We start from the raw sequence: 15,140 nt of genomic DNA, 5'->3' as shown, positions 1-15,140 counted from the left end.
GGGGGGGGGTTGAGAATGAGTTCTGAGTTACAAGACCATGTTTCAGTGACCATTAAAGCTTCCTGAGTAATTTTCCAGAGGTGTGCTATGTGTCATATGTGCCAAAGAGTGTGGAGTCATCTTTATTCTGTATTAGGGAAGCCTGTTGTGTGGATGTCTGGAGGGTGGTGTTGAAATGTTAAAAAGTAGAAGACCAAGGATAAATCCTTGTGACACACCAATGGTGACTGGAAGGTATGTAGAGATGGTGGAATATCATTTTACTGATTGATACCTATTGGGCAGGTAGCTTTTGACCCATAGAAGGGCAGACTGAAAGTGACAGTGTGGACATTTGGATTAGATGTTTGCTGTGACAAACTATGTTGAAGGCTTTAAACAAATCTAGAAATAAAGAAGGGACTAGTTTGTTGATAGTATCTATATAGGTTAGAAGTGCAGTGTGAACACTATGGGAGGGATGGACGCCATCTTGTGTGGGGGATGGGAGTTCTTCCTGCAGGAGATAGTTTAACAATTGTTTTTGAATACATTTTTCAAGAATTTTGGAGATGGGGGATAAGATTGCTGTAGGTCTAAAGTTAGTCTGTTGAATTTCCTCCTTTGTGCAGAGAGATAATGCATAACTTTTTTCCAGAGAGATGGAATGTGAGATTCTTGGACTGACCTATTTATAAGGCTTGAAACAGGATAGGCAATGCTATTGGCTGTTTGTTTAAGGTACTTGATTGGAAGATTATTATCTGATCATTATCCTACTCCGAGGTGATCTCTGCCTAACATATAAAGCTATGTCAAACCCAGAGCTGTTGGACATGCCACACCTAAAGAAATCCCAATCCCTCCGAGCTACATACTCTAGAGACATAAACCTTGTCACCACAATAAACAGGACACGCTGGAGGGATAGATTCCTGTCCCAAAGACTTCCTATACTCTGGAACAAGCTACCTATGTCAAGCACAGTTCTTCATTAGTACTCTTCAAGAAAAATCTTGATGAGTGTATGGGAAATAGGAAATACACCCCTGGGATCACTTCTGTGTCTCTGCTGGACAGTGGCACAGGAAAATAACTTTCTTGGTTGGCGTAAGCTATGCAACCTTGCTGGCTAGGCTTACGTAGGCCCTTGGGCCGATAGCCTAGTACCTACCTATGAACCTATGAAGTAGAACATGGTATGCGTTTGTTTAAGAATAGTTTTATATAGGATGTGGGTTTGAATGTGAAAGTGGATGTCGTGATGTGTGGCTGTTGGACAGGGTTGAGATTAGATGTCGGGGAATCCTCGGTTAGAGATGCTATACTATCTGTGAAATAAGAGTTGAATACTGTTGTGGTTTTGAGTGATGAGCTATTGGGAGAAGGACTGGGGTTGAATTTTTGGTGGGATGTAAGATTTATTATTGGCTATCCAGAATTTTTAGGGTTGTCTTTACTATTATTCAGAAAGTTATTATAGTATATTTTTATCTTCATTTATTTGCTTTTTAGTACTATTTGCAAAGCATTCTGAAGTTTTCATGATATTGTGGTGGTTTATATTTTTTGCAATTCTTTCTATGCTATACATATAGGATATGTGCTTATTGATTTATGAATGCATTGCATTTGCAGCGTTGTTTTTGTGTAATGTTCCACTAAGTGTAAGAAGGACTATAGATCACAAATTATGCAAAATTCCAACAGAGTCTGCTTAGAAACAATGAAAGAACAGTTCATGCTGAATAAAGACCATGAAATGGACATGAATATTGCATATATTATAAATATTGTTACTCCTAGTTATTTGATAAATGCTGATAGTTTAGCAATGTGATAGATATGAGAGAAAACAATGTTCGATAAGTCCGAGTCTGTATATCTCAATGGATGTAGCACATAGCCTTGGGCACTGATATGAGCTTATAAAGATATGTGACAGTAAGACTAAGTTCATGTAAGATCATATAGGTTTTACAATGTTAAGAAGACCTGAAAGATGGGAAGTGCTTGTAATTTATAATTTATACAAAGCTTTCAGAGAAAATCCCAGTTTTACATGAAAACATGTGCAGTGAGCTGTCTGTGTGACTAATTGACTTGATGATTAGGCATGAAGATGAAAACAAGAATTTCTTTCAATAATGCAGAACAAAACTGCAATCAGTTCCACTAACAACTTTCCCCTGCAATAGAATTCACTGAACCATAGACAGTATAAATCAATAAATATAGTCTAACTAAATGCTTATTTCTGCAATACATGTGCTCTTGTTACATTTAGAATAAATTCTGTAATGTGTGGTACTTAATTTTAGCAAAGAGCACCATGTGTCTTCATAAATACTGACAGTACATAGCTGCATATGTAGGCATTGCCCAGCGGTATTTGCTGGTCACTCTTTATAGTTCTAGAACAACGGTGTACACAGTATGAATGGGAGATGTGTGCGTTAAACAGTGTAATCATTATAATGAGATTTATTAGCTATAATTCATTCCCATTATGGGGAAGATTTATCAGTATTTTTGGTAAGATTACAGGCTACTAGGGTAAGGAAGCATTCATGTACTGCTGCCCCAAGGTTCTGCAGTCTTGTAGTCAGTATATTTAGTGATTCAGGGCATGTGCATACATGAGCGCATACATAGACACACAAACACACACATAATACATGTTTAGTTATGTTTCACTGACTCATCTTATGCACCGTACTAACAGCAGAGAAGATTAAGGCCGTAACCTCTAATGAGCTGTTTATTCTAGTCCAGGGTTTCAGTCCCTCAGCTTTCATTTGCTAACTGTGTCACTTTAACCAAGGCACTTAACCAGAGAGCGCTCTGGGGCAATTGTGAAATTAGACTAAGTTCCTCAATGGTGTGCTGGACTGCATGCCTAGTAACTACCTATGAATAAACAACGTAGGTGAAACTACATACATAAACATACACACATTAGTAACTCTAAAACTTGAAGTCCTAGGTAAAGTGTGGAAGATGAAGCACCTCACATCCCTCATGCTGGAAGCTTTGCTACTGCACCCCTTTAATATAATTTAATCCAAAACCACAGAGCATTGGAGTAGACTGACATATTTCACTTAAATAAGTTCTTAGGTACCTAGTATGCTATTGATCTGTGAGGATCGTAAGACACCTGGGTCTATGGTTAATCACTGAAGAAAGTATCCATCAGATGACGTTTAATCTAATGCTACTAATCAAAACTGCTATTCATCATATAGGCTTTACATCATAAAGTAAATCATCGAAGTGTAATAATTGGTCAACACTGGAATCATCTGATGGTGCTGTCAACTAAAACTAAACAGAAGTAACATTCAGAAATACAACTTCTAAAGTACAGACTGTATATAATAAAGTACAGAATGCCTTTTATCTGTTAATACATAACAGTGTTATCCCCTTATAAATATGCAATCCAGAGTTGGTATATATAAATAGTGGGGTGTGTGGGGGGAGCAGCCTCCCATAAGAGAACAATCTACTTAACACCAGACACTGCTCTCACCCCTTGCTAATTATATATACCAGCTCCAGGATCGCACATTTATTTATTAATTTATATTTGTTGACCGGGAGTGTCCGACTGGACGTAGGTCCATTTTCAGCGGAGGCCCGGGGAGAAAAGCTCCACAGTTAAAATAAACAGACAGTAGTTACATTGGATTACATAGCGATTAACAATTTACATAGCAATTACTTACAACATATGTACAGATGAAGAACATAGTACATCAGTAGACAACTAGAATCTTTATCTGTGAAGTACATAACAGGCATTAACAAATGTTACAAGAAGACGTTCCTGCTGTATAATAAGTACTGGCTTATGAGCATCTGAGCTTGCTATAATCAAGGTAGTTAGTGGAGTGGAAAGAAAGGTAGTGTTTGGATGGGGTGGGTGATATTAGAGTGGGAGTTGCAAGGGCATAGCCAGCATGTTTTTAGGTGCGCATTTAGTAAAGTTTTGAAGTGGGTGCATGATGGTATGGAGGTAATTGTGGGTGGGATGGAGTTCCATAATTTGGCTATGGTGCAAGAGAATAGTGCTTCACCAGCAGAGTTATTGGCTTTAGTGATCTGCAAGTGAATTTTGTTGCTGGATCTTAGTGGTCAGGTGGTGCGTTAGGGTTGTAGTAGATTCTGGAGGGATGGGACATTTAGTGGATGGTTTATTAGTTTGTGGGCGAGTGAGAGTTGATACCACTGAAGGAGGTGAGGGAGTTCAAGCCAGCCCAGTTCAGCAAGTGAGAGACAGTGGTGACTACGGTAGGATGCCCCTGTGGCGAATTTGGCGATTTTGTTGTAGCAGATCTCTAGCTTGTTTAGATTGCATTGCCTTAGGTTGGTATATATTGGAGAGGCATAAAGTAGGGTGGAGATAAGGTGGGAATTTGCTATTGAAATCTTTGCTGCTTTGGTGATAAGTTGCTTATTTCTGTATAGCGCTCCTAGTTTTTTGTGGACTTTTTTTATGGTCATGGATATGTGAATGTCAAATTTTAGTTTATTGTCTATTTCCACTCCTAGCAATTTGGTGTGTTCAGTTGGGTATAATGTGGTGTTGTCTTTTGCTGTGATGTTAAAGTGAGAGTTGTTCTGAGTATGTTTGGTGGGTTGGAAGATGAGTAGTTTAGTTTTGTTTGGGTTGAGTATTAATTGGGCATCGGATAACCAAGTTTCAACAGAGGAAAAGGCTTCCTGTGTCACTTTTTGCAGTTTGGGTAGGGACTGGGCTGAGCAGATGATGGTTGAGTCATTTGCGTATTGTATGAGTGTGCCATGTTTGGTGGCAGAGGCTAGATTATTGGTGAAAACAGAGAAGAGTAGGTGTCCAAGGATGGATCCTTGGGGAAGCCCTATGGAGACAGGTAGTTGGGGAGATATGTCATTCTGCCATACAACGGATTGTTGGCGGTCAGACAGGTAACTCTGAAACCAGTTGGTGACTGATTGTGAGAAGGATAGGTTATTGAGGACAGAGATAAGTTGTTTGTGTGGGACCATGTCAAATGCTTTAGATAGGTCTAGGAAAGTAGCAGAGGAGAGATGGCCATTGTTTTTATGCTGAAGGATGGTGTTAGTAAAGGAGAGTAAGGCAGTGATGGTGCTAAGGTTTGGTCGGAAACCATGCTGAGTATTGGAAAGGAGGTTGTTAGTAAGGATGTAGTAAGAGACCAGAGAGTGTATGCATCTCTCTAGTATTTTGGAGAGTGGAGAGAGAATAGCTATGGGGCAGTAATTGGTTAGTTCTGTGGAGGGTCCGTCTTTGTGGAGGGGAATTATATGTGATACTTTCCACAGTGTGGGAACGTAACTTTCTGACAGAGGAAATAATAATTATAATATTATATAATTATAAGGGGATAATGTTATTTATTAACATATTAAAGGTGTTCTGTACTTTATTTTATACAGTGTGCAATTTAGAAATCGTATTTCCGAATGTTACTATTGTTCGCTTCACAGTAAGACGTTGTCCTGTTGTCCTTTTTGATTCTCAGCTAGAGCGTCTTCTGTGTGGAGACATGCGTGAATGGGCGTACCTTTGTTGAAGGTTGTGCGTCAGGGCTGGCAACTTGCCACATAAAAATCCACTGCCAATCATTAGCGGACCGGAGTTCCACTGTGGTGACCCCTAACCGGGAAAAGCTGAAAGACACAACAACAACAACAACTATTGTTTAGTTTTAGTTGACAGCATCATCGAATGATCCCGATGTTGGCCAACTATAACTGTTTGATGATTTGTTTTATGATGGAAAGCCTATATGAAGAAAACAAGTTTTGAATAGTAGTATATGATTAAAAGCCGTTCAATAAATGTTTTCTTTGATGATTAAAAATAGACCCAGGACACCTAGCCTTCCATTCAAATGGTCACTGTTACTCCTTATAGTTTGTGTGCAGGTAATCCAATGATGGGCGGAACAAGGATATGTTGGGACATTTACATTTCCCCTTTTCATTAGGGACAAGGGTACTAAACCAGGGGTGAATTTGGAATTACCAGTCTATTCATCCAGATTACATTTGAAAAGGCTTAGAAAAGTACTTGGCTTTATATGAAGTGGAAGTGGAAAAAAAGTTCCATAGAAGAATTCTCTGTGATGCAATCCTGTCCCTTCAACATGTTCTGTGCTCTGGAAGAGACTGAGATGCCATCATCGGACTTGTCAATGTGTAATAGGTCTGACAGGATAGAGTTTGTTGAGCCTCTATGTACTAGGCAGAGTTCGCCTCTTAGTAGCTCATAGGATACCAAAAGTAGGAATTAGGGTTTGTGATGGTCCGCATAGTTTTTATGAATTAGGTAAGTACTTGATTTTCTTAGTGAGGAAGACTCATGGTTGTTCCACTTGTGACAAGTGTTTGGACAAGTGCACACCAAAAGGGACATTATACTTGATCACTGGCCTAATGAATGCCAAGTATAGAGGAATGATGACAGTCCTGGACCTGGATGCCATACCTTTATTGATTTTACATTTGTTTATCAAGGTAGAACACTGATCAAACATTGACTGACTACAGGCTCGGCCTGAGTTGCATCATAATGTAACAAAACAATGTACAGTATGCAATTAGCAGTGGCTTGTACTTATGAGAAAGCACAGGCAATCTGACAAAAATATATACATAGAAACTCTAACAACTCAAATATATGTACAGTTACATAACAGGAATAGAGTTCAGGTAGGAGAAGTAGAAGTGGTGGAGATATGGGAGGGAGTAACCAGGTTAGGAAAGTTAATAGAGAGAAGCTGTGTGATGAAAAAGGGCTGCTTTTCAATAAATGGATACATGCTGATACAAGCACAGCCCATTATCGGCGTAGGTTCCTATATTCTTGACTCTGGGATCAATTTTCAGGAAGTATGTTGTTAATGTGATAGTTACAAAGGGAGTTAGCTTGCCAAAGGACATGATTAAACTTTTCTTGACTTTTAGTTTTAGTCACTGGCATTGACACCAACCGTTTGTTTGGTATAGAGCCTCTTGGAAAATTAAGTAGTTCAATGATGCATTATTTAACTGCCAGCTAATATATGTATATAATGTGTGTGTATGCGCTCGTACATATATTGATATATCTGTATAGCAGTATATTGATTTGTATTTATCTATCTCTATATATCTTGGATATAGATATGTGACTCTCTCATCAAACATTGAACACTCATAAGAGCAAAGGAAGAAAGAACCATAATTTTAGATCAAGTCTAAAATTATCGACTGATCGAAAACCGCAAGATGTAAAAGTATTTTTTTTTTTTTTTTGTGGGGAGGAACAAGCCCCCCTGCACCTCCCACACCCTTGTTAATTATATTTACCAATTATAAGATTGCACAAAATCAGGCTAAGAGCAAATGCCCTGACCCAGCTGCACTGAGATCTCGTACATGAAACTGCCAGCAAAAATTCCTTATAAAAGAACGTTCACTGATATGAGTGTTCAGTCTTATTTACAACTTCAAAAAGCTTTCATGTGTATGAGTGCTTTCTGTTTTCACCTACAACTGATATGTAACTGTTTGTTAACTGGATCAGTGACCTTGTCCAAAAAACCCCTGTCATTCATAGCTTGTGCCCAAGGCAATTGTAGAGAAAAATTAATACTCAACAAATACTTACACACACACACACATTTATATATATATATATATATACACACACATATATGCACACACATTTATATTATGTATATAGATATATACATAAATATGCGTATCTGTCTATATACATGATATATATGTGCATATAGACATACATGTAAGTCCCCACCGCAGTAATCCGTATTGTATCACAAGCCACATCATACCATATTTAGGAACCATATGCAATGAGTAATTAAACTGCAATAATTCTGTCAGGTTGTTTCCACAGCTGCCGTCAGTTTCACTCATATTTTATAACAAATGCTCATGTCACAGAGGAAATGTGGTAGCATTATTGCTTTTCTTAGCTATATTTGCAGAAGTAAAATGTGAATCTGCAGAGCAGAAGGAACCACTAAAAAAAGCTTTGAACTGAAAATAAATCACCACAGTCTGCATCTTTTAAATTATATTTCTGTCAGCAGTGCAGTGAAAGTGGAATTCTGCAATGGAAGCAAAACTTCCTGGTTTTACTGAGCTCAAATTATTTTTTTCACAGCTATTTTCACTGTAACCAGTGTGCAGATTATATAGATATGTTTATGTAGAAACTTCCAGGTTAAATAAGTTGCTCAATCTTATATAGTAATGGACTAGTCGAGGATTCAAACCTCAGGATTCAAATTTTGAGTTCTGTGGGCATGAAATGTTCTCCAGAAAGCATGCTGCCTTGATTTAGGATGCTTTCTCATCATAATGTTATGTATATATTTGAAACTAAAATTATATTTTTTTCTGGTTAATTTGTGACTTGGAATATAAGAAATCCATGTTTTGTGTTGTTAATAATTGTTGGTATATTATGTTGGGTTTCTCTCATTTATTAAATCTGACAGTTAAATGACATGCAGACCTTCAGATGATTATAGTTGGAATGATACTGTTACTTTTTTGGTATATAATGTAGTCAGAACTGTGAACTATAGAGCGCAGAATGCAAACTTCAGAATCCACAGAAAAATGAGGCCAAGTGATCGTGGGGTAACAATTAGCCTTCCTTGTACTTCAGCAAATTACAATATAAAACAGGAAATCACTGGGAAGAAAACTTTAGACAGCCCTTCACGGCATTATACATTCTTCATTGTTGGTTTTGAAGTGGTTACTTATAAGAACCAGTTGCTTATCTCTCCTGTATTCTGTTTGTTAAAATGAGAACAAAGTGAGTAGAATTATTTGAATGGTTTACTAGGTACTGCGTCCTCTAGCTAAGTGGAAGTGGAGAACCTGAATATAGCATTGCAGACACACGAAATGATACCACTTTTTATGTTCTGACATTGAGTAATGAGAGCATTTTTCTTTCTGCAGTGAGAAACGATGATCCTGTTTTATCTAATATTGATCTATTGAAGTACCTTTCACAAATGAGAACAGCTGGAGATGGTATCCTTTTATTTTCACTTCTGTTCTCCACCAGTGTTAACTGTACAAAAGTAATATTGTAAGAAGGATCTGTTTTAATCGCTAAACACAAAAGACATGCTTAGCATATTGAACTGAGAGAAGAAAGCTTTTTGATATAGTTGTTTATTTTTTGCTAATTTTAATGGAATATCACAGGATCATGATTTTATTCTGCATTTTCTCCTTTTGTTTAGCTGGTCAGATTTCATAATTATTATCAAGCTGTTTTGACCTTTCAGATCATTGAAAAATAAACTATTTCTTAACATTAATTTCTAAAGCTGTAGCATACTCTTTCATCCTTAATTTAGTATACACTGTTTCTTCTGCTTAAAATAGATTATTTGTTTTATAGCTAGTTGTACAGCACAAATGGTGTTTCTCCCACGTGTATGAAGTGTGCTAATTCAGCTTTTGCAATAATATTTAATTAAAGATTAATAGAGGATAGAAAAATACCTGCTTGACAGTCTAATGCATCACTGTGACTGATTACGTTTCCAGTATTTTTATTTGCTGATTTCTACTTTTAATCCATCCTTTTAGCAATTGCCAGGTGCCAAAAAGCATCTTAGAAAGGAAACAGAAAATAAATTTTTGGCATAATTGCTTAAACCAGTCCATCAGAGATTCTAACATCTGTTTCTTCAGGTTCTCTCTGGTGGAATCCCCAATAATGTTTCTATGAAATTTCGTAATATTGTATTCTTGTAGCTAATCTGTTGTGTTTTATGATTTTTCTTAATACTGTTATTTTGTGTGGCTTTCAAGCTGCTTTTGTTTCTGTTCTTAGGTTCAAAGGTAAGTACTAGGCTAAGTCTAGTCACTTTTTCTTCTGGTGTTTGAATTAACCTATCCTGTTTGGTGGTAGGTGGTTGATATATATATATTGCCCCTAGTGAGTATATGGGATCATACCATAGATAATTTGAGGGGACCCATGCATGAGATAAAGCATTTTGGAGCTGCCTGTATCCATTAGTGGTACAGAGGGCAGCCCTGGGTAAATTTTCTAATACCCATTTATAGATCCAAGTTGTGCTTGAATATGGACAGGGATGAGGTCTGTTTACATGGATGAGGACTCTGTTCCAGAGCAGAGTGATATCCTGTACGAGATATACCCGTCCCTTCAAACCTTTCTGTTATTGTTGTAGAAGAGGTTTAGATACTTAAAGCAAGTACTTCTGATATAATTTGACTTGCTGATATGCAGGAAGTGCATCGGTATTGAGTCAGAGGATGCCTTACATGCATACCTCTCAACAATCCAGATTTGTGCAGAAAATCCAGATATTTGCCTCATATTTTTGGTCTGTTCCTCATAAAATTTGTGATTTTCTGGCAAATCAGCGGGATGATCTGAGGATTGAAGTCACTAAATAATTATATACATTTGAGTTTCAGACTTCAAATCCTTCAGAAAATGCACGTTAACACAAACCCTGATACTCTAGCAACATTCTAAGCTTATAAGAGCAATATTTAAAATATTTTCCTATTTTTGGACCTTTGTCCCCCCATTTTGTCAGGCTTTGTTCAGATTTCTAGCACTAAGATGTTGAGAGGTATGCTTGCATGCCAGACATGGGTCACCTCTTAACAATCTGTAGGATAATGAAGGATGAGTAAAGGGAAACAGTAACATCTCTTGATATAGCCACATCCCTTTTGTTCATAAGCTGCGCAATATACAAGGGTTTGCTTATGACAGTGGACACATGTTCAAAAGTTAGTCCACATAAGTTCCCAAATCCCGAACAACTGGGTTAACTCTTAAGGTTGTATTGTCAATGTGGTTATTCCCTGGGATAGATGACTTCCTAAAGGATACAGTAATGCATTTCTGTTATTTAGTTTCAGTCCAAGATTTGGTACCATTTATTTGTTTAAGACAAACATTCCTGCAGGATGGCAAAGTCATTTGGGGATTCAGTGACTACTGTTAGCTTGCAGTCATTTGCAAACTTAGTCAGCCAGAGCCCTTTGGTCTTGGCTTTTATCCCAGAGAGGCACTGAGCCCTGGGGCATTCCACTGGTGACTGGGTTTTTATGGAGGTAGCTTCCCCTATTTTGATCTCCTGCATCCTATGCAAGAGCAGTCTGGCAATCCAGTGGGTGACGTACAGGTTTATTCCCAGTTTACGTAGCTTTTCTACTAAACATATATAGCAACACTAAGTCCACATATGCAGAGGCCCTTAACTGTAACCTGCCCAAGCAACAAGGACCTCTGAAGCTGAAACACAAACAAACCCCAATCACAACCAAAATGTCACATAGTTCACAACACCAGTGTGCCACCCAGCAACAGCCCCTAAGGCAAGACAACGTACCTAACACTTTAGTCATAGGTGACTCTATAGTCCGGCACACTGATGTCCCACTCACCAGGTTGAACAAGGAGAAAATTACAGTCAGCTGCCTGTCGGGTGCCAGGATCTGCCACATAACACATGCACTCAAGTCACCACAACAAGTACAAATATGACTCTGTCATTGTCCATGTTGGAGTGAATGACTTGAGATATACTTCCCTGGACTACATGAAAAGAGACATGGAAGAGCTCTCGGATCATGTGGCCCAGGCAGGTATGACCCTAGCCCTGAGTAGCATCCTGCCTTCGCCCAGAATATCACAATATAAGGACAAAATGATTGACTTCAACAATTGGCTAAGCTTCTGGTGTCATTTAAAGGGGATCGAGTATCTATCTGCCAGGGATGACATGATTGACAGACCACAATGATTTGCCAGAGATGGTCTGCACCTGTCGCCCCTGGGATTCAGGTTACTGGCTAAGGCTCTTGCCACCCCTATAGTGCCTTTTTTAGGCAAAGTTCAAAGGTCAAAACCACCACCGTAACAGGTACAAGCATGCAAAATCTGAAGGTAATGCTACTCAATGCTAGAAGTCTAAACCTCAAAATGCACTCTCTCAAGGCACTCCAAAAAATGGAGAACATCGATATCTATGCAGTAACTGAGACCGGGTTCAAGGCTCCAGAGAGCACCCCTGCAATACCAGGCTTACAACTCTTACCACACTTTTCGGCCACCAAACCAGGACCAAAACACTAAAGGTGGAGGAGTGTCAATATTCACCAAGGATATTCACTCCACCAGGCTAGTTTCCCAATACAATGCGTCTGAAATTCTCCAGATGCGACTAACACTAGGTAAGACTGCAATCAAAATTGTAGCTTGCAACAGATCCCCCACCATACCCAAGATTCTCACTACACCTTTCTAAACATACTGGAAAATATTAAGATAGAACCAAACATCCTAATACTGGGTGATTTTAACTACCCTGCCATTAACTGGGAAAACTACTCATGTACAAACACCTTTGCCCAATGGTTCTTGGAATTCATAAATTCCAATGCCCTGGATCAACTAATCCATTGTCCCACCAGGGGCTCCAATATCCTATACCTGGTCATTACCAACATGGGAAATCGATGCTCCAAACCTATGGTCACCCCCTCGTTAGTCAGGTCTGACCATAAGCTAATCACCCTTAACATCCACATCCCACCTCCACCCCCACCCCCAGTAAGGAAACCTTCATAAAAAACTTCTCCAAAGCCAACTTCATGCTACTCAAGTCAGAAGTGACAAACTTCATGACACCCATGCAGACGGGAACTGAAAGTTCAACTGCTGAATCCTACATTAAGGCACTGTACGCGCACATCCACTCGTGCATGAATCGTGCCATCCCAAATAGAACCAAGATGCTCTCATACAAAAAAAAGGAAGCCAATCTGGTGGTCCCCTGCCATAAACAAACTTTACAACAAAAGGAAGAAACTGTTGCAGAAAAGAGGAAAATCCCAGGATGTAAAAAACTCCCTTACCAGCCTCAGTAACAAACTGAGATCCCTCATAAAATCCTCCAAAGCTAGTTAGGAAAATAAAATTGCCAAAGATTCTAAAGACAACCACAAGGCATTCTATAACTATGTCAAGAATCTAAATGGCAATGCTCAGATCTGCTCTGAACTAAAACAGAATGGCATTAAATATACTGATCCCAAGGATATTGCCAATATCCTGGAAAATTGATTCAGTGCCAACTTCACCCCCCTCTAACCCCCTAAATGGCCCATCTCAATACCGGAAGATTGCCAAATTCCGGTAATGGCCACACAGGTAAAATACGCACTCTCCAAAGCTAAGAATACAGCATCCATAGGACCAGATGACATCCCGGGCTGTGTACTGCATGAACTACAAAATGAACTGGCACCTCACCTAAGTGACATGTTTAATCATAGCCTCACCTCAGGCTTCATGCCCACTGAGTGGCACAGAGCTACAGTTATCCCACTCTACAAGGGGGGATCCACCTTGGATCCTGGAAACTACCATCCCATCAGTCTAATGAGCCTTATCTGCAAGGCCATGGAGCGTATTATCATTGAACTTATAAACAGACATTGGCAACCTTCAAACACTGGACCCCACCCAGTTTGAGTTCGTGAAGGGCCAATCTTGTCTCCTGAACCTGACTGACTTTTTCAAATCAGTCTCAAGAGCCATGGACAAGGGTAAGGTGGTCCACACAGCCTATCTAGACCTTATCAAGGCCTTTGACACCACCCCCCACTCTGGAATCATAGATAAACTTACTAAGCTGGGCATTAATCCCTACATCACCCAATGGGTTGCTAACTGGCTTACTGATAGAACCCACACTGTAAAAGTAGCCGACTCCAAATCCAGCTCCAGACAAGTGGAGTACCTCAGGGTTCAGTCCTGGGACCGCTCTTGTTTGGCATCTACTTCTCTGAAGTACAGGCCAACACTAAAGGACTCTGGCTAACAAAGTTCGCAGATGACTGCAAACTGGGAGCCATTATTGAATCCCAAAATGATGTGGATACTCTACAAAAGGGCCTTACAGAAACAGATGGTTGGTGCCAGAGCCATGGGCTCAAGCTCAATGCCAAGAAATGTATAGTTATCCCCTTTGGGAAAAAACATGTACCCGTGAATTACCATATAGGTGACAGTACACTAAACACTGAAAGTGTGATAAGAGACTTAGGGACACAGGTGGACAGTGGTCTCACCTTCAATAACCACATCGCCACAACAGTCAGGAAATCCTTCTATGTGGCACACCTCATCACTAAGGGCTTTTCATCCAGAAAAAAGGAGGTCATTGTCCCACTGTACTCATCCCTCATTAGACCCATTATAGAATACAATGCCTCGTTTGGTATGTACCTCTCAAGACATCTACAACAACTGGAAAGGCCGCAGAAATACCCCACTAAAAGAATCACAGGCCTAAAGCAAATGCCTTATGCTGGCCGCCTTAAAAAACTCCAGCTATACTCTGTCGCATCTCGCCTACTCAGAGGTGATCTATGCTTATCATACAAGGCCATGTCAAACCCAGAGCTGTTGGACATGGTACACTTAAAGAAATCCCAATCCCTCAGAGCCACATGCTCCAGGGATCTATACCTTGTCATCACAATAAACAAAACATGCTGGAGGGATAGGTTGCTGACCCAGAGACTACCCAGACTCTGGAATAGATTGCCCATACATGTCAAGCAGAGTGCCTCTTTGGCCCTCTTCAAAAGGAACCTTGACGATTGGATGGGAGAAAGTAAATTCATCCCGGGGATTACGTGCTAGACAGGGGTCCAGGGAAGTAAATAGTGTGGGGAGAAATAGCCAGGTGATTGTTACTGCTAGGCTTGTATAGGCCCTAGGGCTGATAGCCTAGTACCAACCTATGAACCTGAGTGGGGGATTGTGTCAAAAGCTAAAGGTGTACGCAAACTGTAGTGTGAGTGAGAAAATGCCTTGATAGCCCATTTCTCTGAACTGTTAAATAAATACATCTATGTAATATCAAACATATGCATTTATTTCACAACTTACTATCGTACAATAGCTGTGGTTTGTGCCAAAATGTAACCCTACAAACTGAACAAATCTGAACACTTTGTTTTGAAAGTGGTGCTCCTGTCTGAACTTGCTAGAGAAAGAACAATGCCAACATTCTTTTCTCGAAATAATGTGATTTGGTCGTGATTATATT

Source organism: Protopterus annectens, chromosome 11.part0, assembly GCF_019279795.1.
Source record: "Protopterus annectens isolate FY-2018-M chromosome 11.part0, PAN1.0, whole genome shotgun sequence".
NCBI classification, from domain to species: Eukaryota; Metazoa; Chordata; order Ceratodontiformes; family Protopteridae; genus Protopterus; species Protopterus annectens.
The sequence above is the reverse complement of the archived record's forward strand: the minus strand, read 5'-3'. Positions refer to the sequence as shown.